Source organism: Grus americana, unplaced genomic scaffold, assembly GCF_028858705.1.
Source record: "Grus americana isolate bGruAme1 unplaced genomic scaffold, bGruAme1.mat scaffold_453, whole genome shotgun sequence".
In the NCBI taxonomy this organism is placed as follows: Eukaryota; Metazoa; Chordata; class Aves; order Gruiformes; family Gruidae; genus Grus; species Grus americana.
In genome coordinates, this window is record NW_026561716.1 from 8,867 (window position 1) to 18,773 (window position 9,907).

At 41.2% G+C, this 9,907-nt stretch overlaps 1 long non-coding RNA gene across 1 annotated transcript; it reads right to left on the reverse strand.

Annotated features, from left to right (window-relative positions):
- Positions 1-1,187: 1,187 nt before the first annotated feature.
- Positions 1,188-9,499, reverse strand: LOC129200751 (uncharacterized). The gene is made up of 6 exons (XR_008575080.1): positions 9,367-9,499; positions 8,806-8,855; positions 6,763-6,916; positions 5,249-5,336; positions 4,184-4,268; positions 1,188-1,277 (listed from the first exon to the last, which is right to left on the reverse strand). It is a non-coding gene; the product is annotated as an uncharacterized LOC129200751 (long non-coding RNA).
- Positions 9,500-9,907: the final 408 nt, after the last annotated feature.

Below are 9,907 nucleotides of genomic sequence, written 5' to 3' on the forward strand. Positions count from 1 at the left end.
ACAAAGTGCTCATATCTAGCAAGAGACAGCATTCTGCATGCTCTAACTGCTTACAGGATCCAAAACCTCTTTGTCATTACTACTGTAATTCATAATTTATAATTTCATTTAGCATTTTTCTTGTTTAAGGATAGTTTCATACAGAATCATTAGCTGATTTCAGACAGAAACCAGAATCAGTATTTGACTGATTAAAAAAAAACCAAAACAAATCCATTAAAACTTCCATACAGGTTCTCCCTCTAACTAAATTATCTTCAGTTTTAAGAAAATAATTGGTATTCTTCAAGATGAGTCTCAGATTTTCAGAGAGAGATTCTGGCTTCGGTTCAAGAACAAAAGAATTGCAGCTACGTAATCTCAGCACAACCTCCGGAATTACCTTATCAGTGACCACCAATACTGCATTTTAAAATACCTAATGGCTAATATAAAAAGTACAGTTTACACTCTCAATATTTTTTTTTTCTTTATACCCTCGGACTACCACAGCGATAATCACACTATTAATCTGTAATTACCACCAATCCAAACACCCTTGAAAGCATTATTCGGTAATGTGAGCAACAGCACTATTGATAAGTAAGAACTATCACTAACCATATACCAACCTGTTAGCTCTTTTGCAGCAAGAGCCTTCTGACTGAGCACTTCTAAATGAGTATCTCTGTCTGACAGGTGAAGACCGGCCCGAAAAATCTCTCTTACGTTGTCTTGGTTCTGTTGAAAGCAAAGAATTTAGAATAATGTTACAAACAAGGTTCAGAGAAAGCAGGATAGTGGAGGAGGTAGAAAATTTCAGGGGAAGTTTCAAGTGATTTGGGGGGGGGATTTTTTTTTTTTTTTAAATCAGTGCACAGTAGAAGGGAAAAAACACACACTTGTGTTTTAAGGAGAACTGAAAGCCACAAGAGTAAGATTATCAAGTCTGCTTAATTACTATTCTTTCAAGGATACACAGGCCTTTTTTTTATTGAAAAACAACAACCAGTATGCCAAATGGCAAAGGAATACAATGTGCACAGGCTACATGCATTTAATAAAATTTACTTGCAGAATGAAGGTAAGAAATTTAAATAGAAGTTGAGTGGGTATATATTTCATTAAAAAAAATTGTCTGTGCAAGGAATTAGGTCTTAAGAGAAACTGTGCATATAACCTACTTTCCAATGGAGCTTGATAGCGCTCAACAGTTTTCCTCTGTCGAAAGTCATAACGCTTTCGAGTGTCTTCACCGTCATCATCATCTTTCTCTTCACTTTCTTCTGATGAAACTACTGTACATTGACATAACGTTAAACTGTTTAAGTACTGTTGCAAATGATACTAAATTCAAAATGCACTCCACAGATGCCTATAGGTTTTACTATTATCTTCATGTTAATGACGATAGATCTGAAAACTGGCAAAACCTTACGACCAATTTATGCAAGAGGCATTCCAGAAATTACAAAACACAGAGGAGCGTACATATAGATACTGTTCTGTGCTCGCTGAAATTGCTGGGTGACTTCTCATCAGCCTTACTAACACCAATTCTGTCATCTTGCTTAGCTAAGATGCAGCTCCTATGAAAACCGCTATTTCAGAAAGTCATTTCTTGTTATTTTGAGAAAGCGTTTCAAGGAAATGTTTTTAATATTCTACAGTGGTAAGACTATAGCTCCAAGCCCTAGCTCTGCCACAGATTACGTGAGCAATAATGGGCAAGTCTCAGGTTTGAACTTCCCCAATCAGAAAATAATGTCAAATGCATACAGTTTATGCCACTAGCTTCTGCAAAGTAACTTCATGTTTTTTTCATGAAAGATGGTAAGAATGCAACAACCAGAGTATAATTACCTAGCAGGTTCCTAGTAACACCCTCTCACATTAATAGCTACACACCGGATGAGGAATGTACATGCTCTGTTCACCTCCCTGCTCACTAAAATTAAGTACGTTTGATTCCTTGGAAAGCACTAAGCTTTATTTCTTCCCCCTAAAATGTCACACTGCTTTCTGAATGCAAGATAAGTTACACAAGATAACGTAGACAGCACATGGAAAAGTGAAAAATTATTTTGGCATCACTACTATCCCCAGTCCATGGTTCTCCAACACTCCTGTCACAAAGGCACGAGCTTTTCTGCTCCTCTAGTCCTTCCCCTTGTTCCACTCACTTTCTTTACACTAACACACCTTCCTCACTCCTTCTTGGCACACTTTTCATTCTAAAAGTATATTTTAGTTTTTTCCCAATTTAAAATTCCAGAGTTATCACTTTGATCACAAATGAACTGCCCCATACTCTTATTTCCCTTTCAACATACTATTTGTAATTACTTTCTACAAGTCTCTCCTGCCCAACACCTCGAGATCCACACACTTGAACCAAGCCATACAGTTCCTCCCTCTAGACTGCCCATACCTTGTATTAAAGCTGCTCTTATTGAAGCCTTGACTTGATATTCTCCTAACTAGATCTCCAAATGAGTCAGCTGTCCTCCCTTACCAGTCAAATGTCCTCGGCACACTCGGTCATTTCTTTTTGGTAATGCCTTGCTCTACCTGGGCTTCTTTAAGTCAGCCTCTCGCTGGACTCCTGCTGTGGCTCCAGGTGTTCTCTCACTGCTCTACGAGGAGGTCTGGTCACCGAGGTACGCACCCGGGAGCCACAGGCTAGGTCTGAACTAATGACAGGCTGAACAACAGGCCTGAAAACAGGCCACGGACTGTTCGCTGGCCTGATCGGGATTAGGAACAAGATCACCCCAGTGCTCATTAACACCTGGACATCTAGCTTGAACCTTTTTGTAGGTCTCCGTTGCCAGTCATTAAGTCGTACACAGGCTGTGTAACACATACAAGATAACGCCCGCACTGGAGATTGCATAAATCCCCTCTCGTTCAAGTTCTGATAGTCTGATGGTCAGACAGGTGACCAGACGCAGGGCACAGGCAGTACTGACCAGCAAACTATTTACATGTGACTGGCCCGTTTTATCCCCTTGCCCCTCTATTTTCCTACTCTTGTTCCTCACAAAGTCACCGGAACGCCTCCCGTGTTCCTGCCCTTAAGATCCCTTAAGTCCTGCGTGAACTGCTTTTCCCCTGCATCCCACAAAATGCCCCACTGCTGGGCAGTAACCCCCTAGTCCAAAAGGTGATATGCAGAGCTGCCCCCGATGAATCCTCCAGATAGGTTTCCCGCCCGGATGCTGGGGCTGAGAGCTCTGATGGGACAGACAGCCCTGGGAGAGGCCCAGACAGGGTGGCTGTTCCTCCTCGCTTTGATCTGGGTGTCTGCCATTGCACACCCACGCGCTCCTCCGGGCTTGTGCAGATAGGGCTTTGATGGACTGATGGCCTTGGGAGTAGCCCGGCAGGGTGTTATGTGGGCTCCCCCTCCTGCCACTGTCTCTCTGAGCGAGTGTGCAGAGGAGGTCTGTCACAAAACCTAACACTGATCAGCTCAACTACTGCCGCATCCTTTTCTATCCTTAAGTACAGTCTCGCCCCATTCTGTTCCATCCAGAAATCTCCTACAAGGATTGTTGGACTGACTGCCTTAATCACAACTATCCTTCTCCTTAAAACCTTAGAGGTTCTTCCCCCTCACTTCAAACATAAAGTTAATATGGCCTTTTACAATTTCACCTTATTCCTCATGTTATTTCCCACTGAGTGCCGGGATGACAGCTCCTAATTACAGGCCCAGACAGCAGCTTCCACCGACTACCTGCTAAACACAAAAATGAACACCACTATCTTCTCCCCTGCTGATCGTCACACTCTGGAGGAGCTTTCCATACTCATCTGGCAGCCTGCCTGCCTGCCTGCCTGAAAATTCTTGCTGCGCTGCTCAAAACCGTGAAAACTGCCATGCTCCTGCTGCAGCAAGATCACTCTTTCTCATTCTGAGGAATACTGTCCATTTCTCTCTATTCCCACCCGTCCACAGCCATCTGTTGCCTTTTATCTTGTCAGCATTTTGGAAAAGCACTGGTTTTTTTTCCTCTGAATACCTGTTCTGAGCTCACTACAGTGCAGCTCTAGAGTCCGTGACTATGGCTTGTAATGTCAATAGCAACACAGATTCTTTTAACAGAAGAAAAATACTCAGTAGTTCAGCTCATCTCAATTGTTTAAGACAAGGCTCTTGGCTAGAGCATAGTAAAAAAAAATTTAAACCAGAACTAACCTACAATGCCACCTTGATTATCAGCTATTTCTTTGTCAGCTCTTTGGATTTCTTTCTTTCCTTGTGCATACATATCGAGGTTCTCCTAAATAAAAGAAACAAGAAGGATCAGTCACAAACATGCAGAAAACCTGACATGGGCATATTTAGTGCCTATACAGTAACATTATCAAAGCACTCCATGTACACAAAAGATTAAATTAAGGTACGGGAGAACAGGAACATCATTCTGGCACCCAGGATTAATAACAAGAATTTCTGCTCTAAAATAGGGTTTTGTACATGTGATAGTTAAATACTTAAATACAAAACCGAGTGTATCAATTAATCACAGGTTAATAATCCAAGAACCCAGGAAAAAGCAATTTCTAGCAGATTAAAAAAAAAAAACCCAAACCCCACATATGGGCATTTGAGACATGATGTATAAAGTACTATGGACAATTCTGGTTTCATTAAAAAAAAAAAAAAAGTAATTTAGATCTAAGCAAAAACCTGTGAAAGCAGGCTATGAAGATGTTTAAAAAACGAAGTGCCTGTCATTCAAAAGGACAGTAGAACTTAATTTATTGAGCAAAACTAAGAGGAAATATGATTGCTGTATATAATTTTAACCTCAGTTCATCTAGGGACAGAGGACTTCTTAAGCTCACAGGCCAGGCTGGCACAAAACCAAACACAGATAAATCAGACATCGACGAATTCAGTTTTTAGTAAGATCTGAAGTGAAAACCCAAGCCCTGAAACAGCTGTTTGTAAACAGCCTCCATTCAAAAATCATAAGGCCATTCAGAAAGTGTAGTATAAGACATGTATTTCAGCACAGTACTGCTTTTTCATGTCTTCTGAAGATTTTTCCTCCACCCACCCTTAGAGTGTATCTGTAGCGTGACCATAACAGTAAGATGTTAAACTATAATTAGAGAGCAAAAACAAATGTTATTGTAGACTACACTATTCTTTGGAATAAGTTATTTCAGCTAAATTAAAATCACAACTAAATAATTTCCCTATGTGGAATACACTACTTATACAAAAATAGTAAAATAGATTAGTATCTCCTACATCGTGGAACACCCCAAGGTCTTCCATCATTCGCCGTCTATGCATCTTCTCCATGTCATCCATTTTTTGCAAGACTGCTTCTGCAGTACTACGACAAAAAGTTGACATGTAAGAACAAAGATAGGCAAGTACAAACAAAAATATTTAAAACAGTACACATAATCAGCATGACATTTTAATAGAGTATGCACAAAGTAAGAGTCGTTGACACTTAACCAAGTTTTTTAACACTACTTAAAAATCAGGTCAAATGTTTACTTTTTTAGAGAGAGAGTTAAAGAACAAGCGATTGAGGATTTGCAGACACTGTTTTCGGGTTTATTTTCCCCTCTCACTGAACACAGTAAAAAAAAAAAAAAAGAAGAATCTAATTTAGTAGGAAAAAAAATTCTGAAGATCATAGTAATGTAACAGAAAGAAATTATAGCAGTTTTTAATAGCGCTTAAGTTGCTCTGCATGATAGCATTAAGTCATGTTTAGTTCACAGCCTTCCTCAGACAACAGGTTGCTTATTCTTCTCTCAACTGTAATTTAAGTTTCATGTTGATTTCCCATGACTATATATGCTGGAAAAAACCCCATCCCGCTCCTGTTCCAGTTCACAAACTTTTCAGAAAACAAGGTCAATTTGGGCTTCACAAAGGTCATTAAGCCATGGACAGACAGGCAGAAACACTAGGACTACATCACTTTGGCTGTATCCAACTTTCCTCAGTATCTCAACTCAACCGAGCATTATACAAATATTCATAAGCATGGAAGAAAAGTTAATTAAAAATGAAGGCGCTTCTGATGCTAAGAAAATCGATTTAGAGGGCAAGTTAAATCTACTGAAAGTCACACCGTAAAGTGAGTGTTTTGGTTCACAAGACAACACATAAACCCACCCAGCCCGTACATAGAAGGTGCTCTAGTATGAAGATCTCTCTGCAACTGGCAATCACAAAATGAAGACACCGGGGGCCAATTTAAACATTGGCTGTGCCCAAACTCTTTACACGTGAAGCACTTCCCAAATACATCCTCACACACACACACACACACTCCAACCTGGAAGTCTTAAACAGCCACAAGCATCTATTTCCAAAAGACTCGGGTTAAACAGCTTGGCTGCGAAGGACAAAGGCCCACACGTTACCTAAATCACTGTATTAACAATAATTACAGGACATACTGGCACAGGCAGAGGCAGAGGCAGAGGAGGACACCCTACCCTACCTGACCAACAGCAATGGAATGTTAGCAGAGGTTGCTTAACAACATTCCTGGGACCCTGGTGGGACTCTGCAGTGGAGGGCACCTGAGCCCAGCAGTTATCACAAGGCCATATCCTATATGTAGTCTCAGCCTAACCACTGAATACATTTAGCTCTTGCTACCAGGAACAGTAATACCTTTTTCTGTTGTCAAAAGAAGGAGAAAGGTGCTAGCTGATACTATGCCATAGCACAAAGGCTTGCTAGTAAGGCTCATTTTAGTAGCTTTGCAAGATGATGACAAAAATCTCACTCACTTTGTTATAAGTTTGTCAAATAAAACAGATTGATTTGTAGTGGTGTAATGGCTTTGTCAAAGCCTGCAGCTTCGGCGGACCTCCAAATCCCCATTTTCTTCATGGACTTGTTCTGCAGCTTTTGCATCAGCTCTAGTCTTCAGTGTCCTGTTGACTAAAATACGTTAATGTATGAAATATTTTGAGACAGAACATATGTTATTCCCTTTATTTCACCGTTATTCTAGTAAAATGTAAAAAAAATCTGCCGTGGATTTTTTCTTTAAATACTGAATTAGAAGTTATTGTCACGACCACAGCATTCAACTTAAATGACTTATGTTAAAAGCACGACTTGTATAGCAACTTTTTATTAGTCTAGAAAGCCAGTCTGATGAAAACAAACACGCAGTTTTTGTTTCATGCAGGAGGCAAGTTTATTCCAGTTACTTCTTTCTGGAAAAGTGAAAACAACAAATAGGTCTCTCTAAGGTGTTTTCACTCCATTCATGTAAAATTGTACCTGATAGTTTGGTTTTTTAAAAAATGTTTATGTGGGAAGTCTCTTCTTAGGATGCATAGTTTTAGTACACTGTTTAAGCATACATCACTTTCATTTTCTGCATGGTGACACAAAAGCTCTAGAAGATAAGAAATGTCTCCAGATAAACGCCCCAATATCAAAGAGCTCAAACGCTTGCTGCTTTAAAACAACATCTGCCCAGTACTTACCACGCAGCATCCTTTGCCACAGGTTCGTTACTTGCACTATGTCCTGGGTTTGCATGGCAAAGTTTTGGTAGCGGGGCAGGGCTACAGAGGGACCCGCGCTGGAGCTGTCTATTCCTGAAGGACTGCACCCCGTGGAAGGGACCCACGCTGGAGCAGTTCGTGAAGGACTGTGCCCCGTGGGAAGAACTCGTGTTGTGGAGACGGTGGTGGAGGACTGTCTCCCATAGGAGGGACCCCACGCTGGATCAGGGGAAGAGTGTGAGGAGTACTCCCTCTAAGGAGGAAGGAGTGGCAGAGACATGTGAGGAACTGATCACAACCCCCATTCCCCGTCCCCCTGTGCCGCTGGTGGGGGAAAGGAGGGAGAGAAATCAGGAGTGAAATTGAGCCTGGGAAGAAGGCGGGGGGGGGGGGGGGGGGGGAAGGTGTTTTAAGATTTGGGTTTATTTCTCCTTACTCAACACTGATTTGATTGGTAAGAAATTAATTTTCCTAAGTTGAGTCTGTTTTGCCCATGACTGTAATTGGTGAGTGATCTCTCCCTGTCCTTATCTCAACCCACAAGCCTTTCATTATATTCATCCAGCTGAGGACGGACAATGATAGAGCGGCTTTGGTGGGCACCTGCCCTCCAGCCAGGGTCAAGCCACCACACACTGTCATTAAAATAATTAAGAGAGGTCAGTGAGAAAGTAGAGCACAATTAGAACCTGAATAACTACAGACAAAGTGCATTTCAGGCCCCTTCCCGTGTTCAGCCTGCGCCTGGCAGGATTCTGCCTGCAAATAACAGATTTTGCCAGCTGCCAGCAAGCAGCTTCACGGCACCAAGCCTGTTCGTGTGCTCCGCGCCGCAATTCGGTTCCAAGGTAAATCGCTGAACTTCAGGGACACCTTCCTCATGTCTGTGGGTTTGTGCTTCTCATGACTGAATTACTTTTTAACTCACAGAGAATACTGCAATATTCCCTCCTATTTGCAAGAACGATTGATTTTCAATCAATTTGTGTCCTGCAGACTCCAGAAGATCCATGTCACGAAGAAACCCAAGCCAAGGAACAGGTTCTCCAGTGCCTAAGAGCAGGCTGGGATTCACACTGCGTTCTCCCCAAGCCTGCAAGGAATTAATAGCATATCCTCCTGTTTGCACCTACCTCTCTTCATACAACTCATAGGAAATTCACTGCCTTTGAGGTACCTATTCTCACAACTTCAGCTGATTTTGGCTGATGAGTTCAGAAGTTTTGGGAGCCAAGTTCAATAGAGTGACCAAAGACAATCCTTCTCAGAAACCAGGCTAAAAAGGAATCCTAAGGAATTATCACTACTTACCTTCTTTATATTCTTCTTTTTTTGGGTCTGATTTCGGCTTTGCCAACTGCCTACGTTAAGAAAGAAGACAGAGAAAAGGAGAAAAGAATTGTTGTATTACAATTTTTGTATTATAGCATATCATATCGTATTGCATTGTATAGTTCCCCCTCAAGACTGGGGAACTTCACCAAGTTTACAATCCGGTGCTCCACATCATGCAAAAAAAAGCCTGTGGACCACAAGGATTCAGATGTCTGCTGCATACCATATGCACAATTCCATAAGGACAGACATTTCCTAACCTGCTAACCTTGAAGTCTCAACAGCACAAATAACATCTCAGTAATCAAAGCGGAGGAGAGATCTCAAAGGAGTTGGGAAGAGATACATGTTTTTTATACAAGCAGAAGACTTTTACTAAGAAGAGGGATTCCAGTTCTAAGATACTGGCACTGGTATTAACATAATCGTATCCCTCTGCAGATTTTTAGCTGTAGGTGTATCGTGATGTGACTCGTGCATGCTTTCACTTTTCATTCTAGAAATTGAACAGAGATTGAACACCTAGAAATACAATACCTTGTAAAGTGTCTTCGATTGACGTTTTCACTTAATATTTCCATGCTTTTGTCAAAGCTAGAGTCTGAACAGGGCGGCATGTTTTTTCTCATTGATCTTAAAGAGTGTCCATTGAAACATCCCATTTTGCCAGAGGAAAATTCCTAGGGAAAATAAAAAAGGAAATAAGAATGTATTTAGCTGAACCACATGTATGGAGTTAAGAAGGAACTTCTGCCTCATTTAGGCAAGTTTATTCTGTAACACTCCTGATTCAATAGTGGTGCAACTAACAGCAGGTAACTTGTACACCAAGAAGGAGCTCTCAGAAAAAAAGCCCAACTTTCAAAGCTAAAGCTCCCCTCTGCCACACTCTTCTTGTGGACAACTTGAGCTTAATATCCTTTGGAAAAGTTATTGCGGCAAAGCCTTTCATACAAACTTAGTGTTTCATTAAAAACCCCCAAATCTTTTATTTCAAAAGTTGGTTCAGAGGAGCAGTCGAGCTTGACTTTGCATGTTCTGGGATTAAAATCTAGCTAGGAGAGTTTCTCTTCCTCTC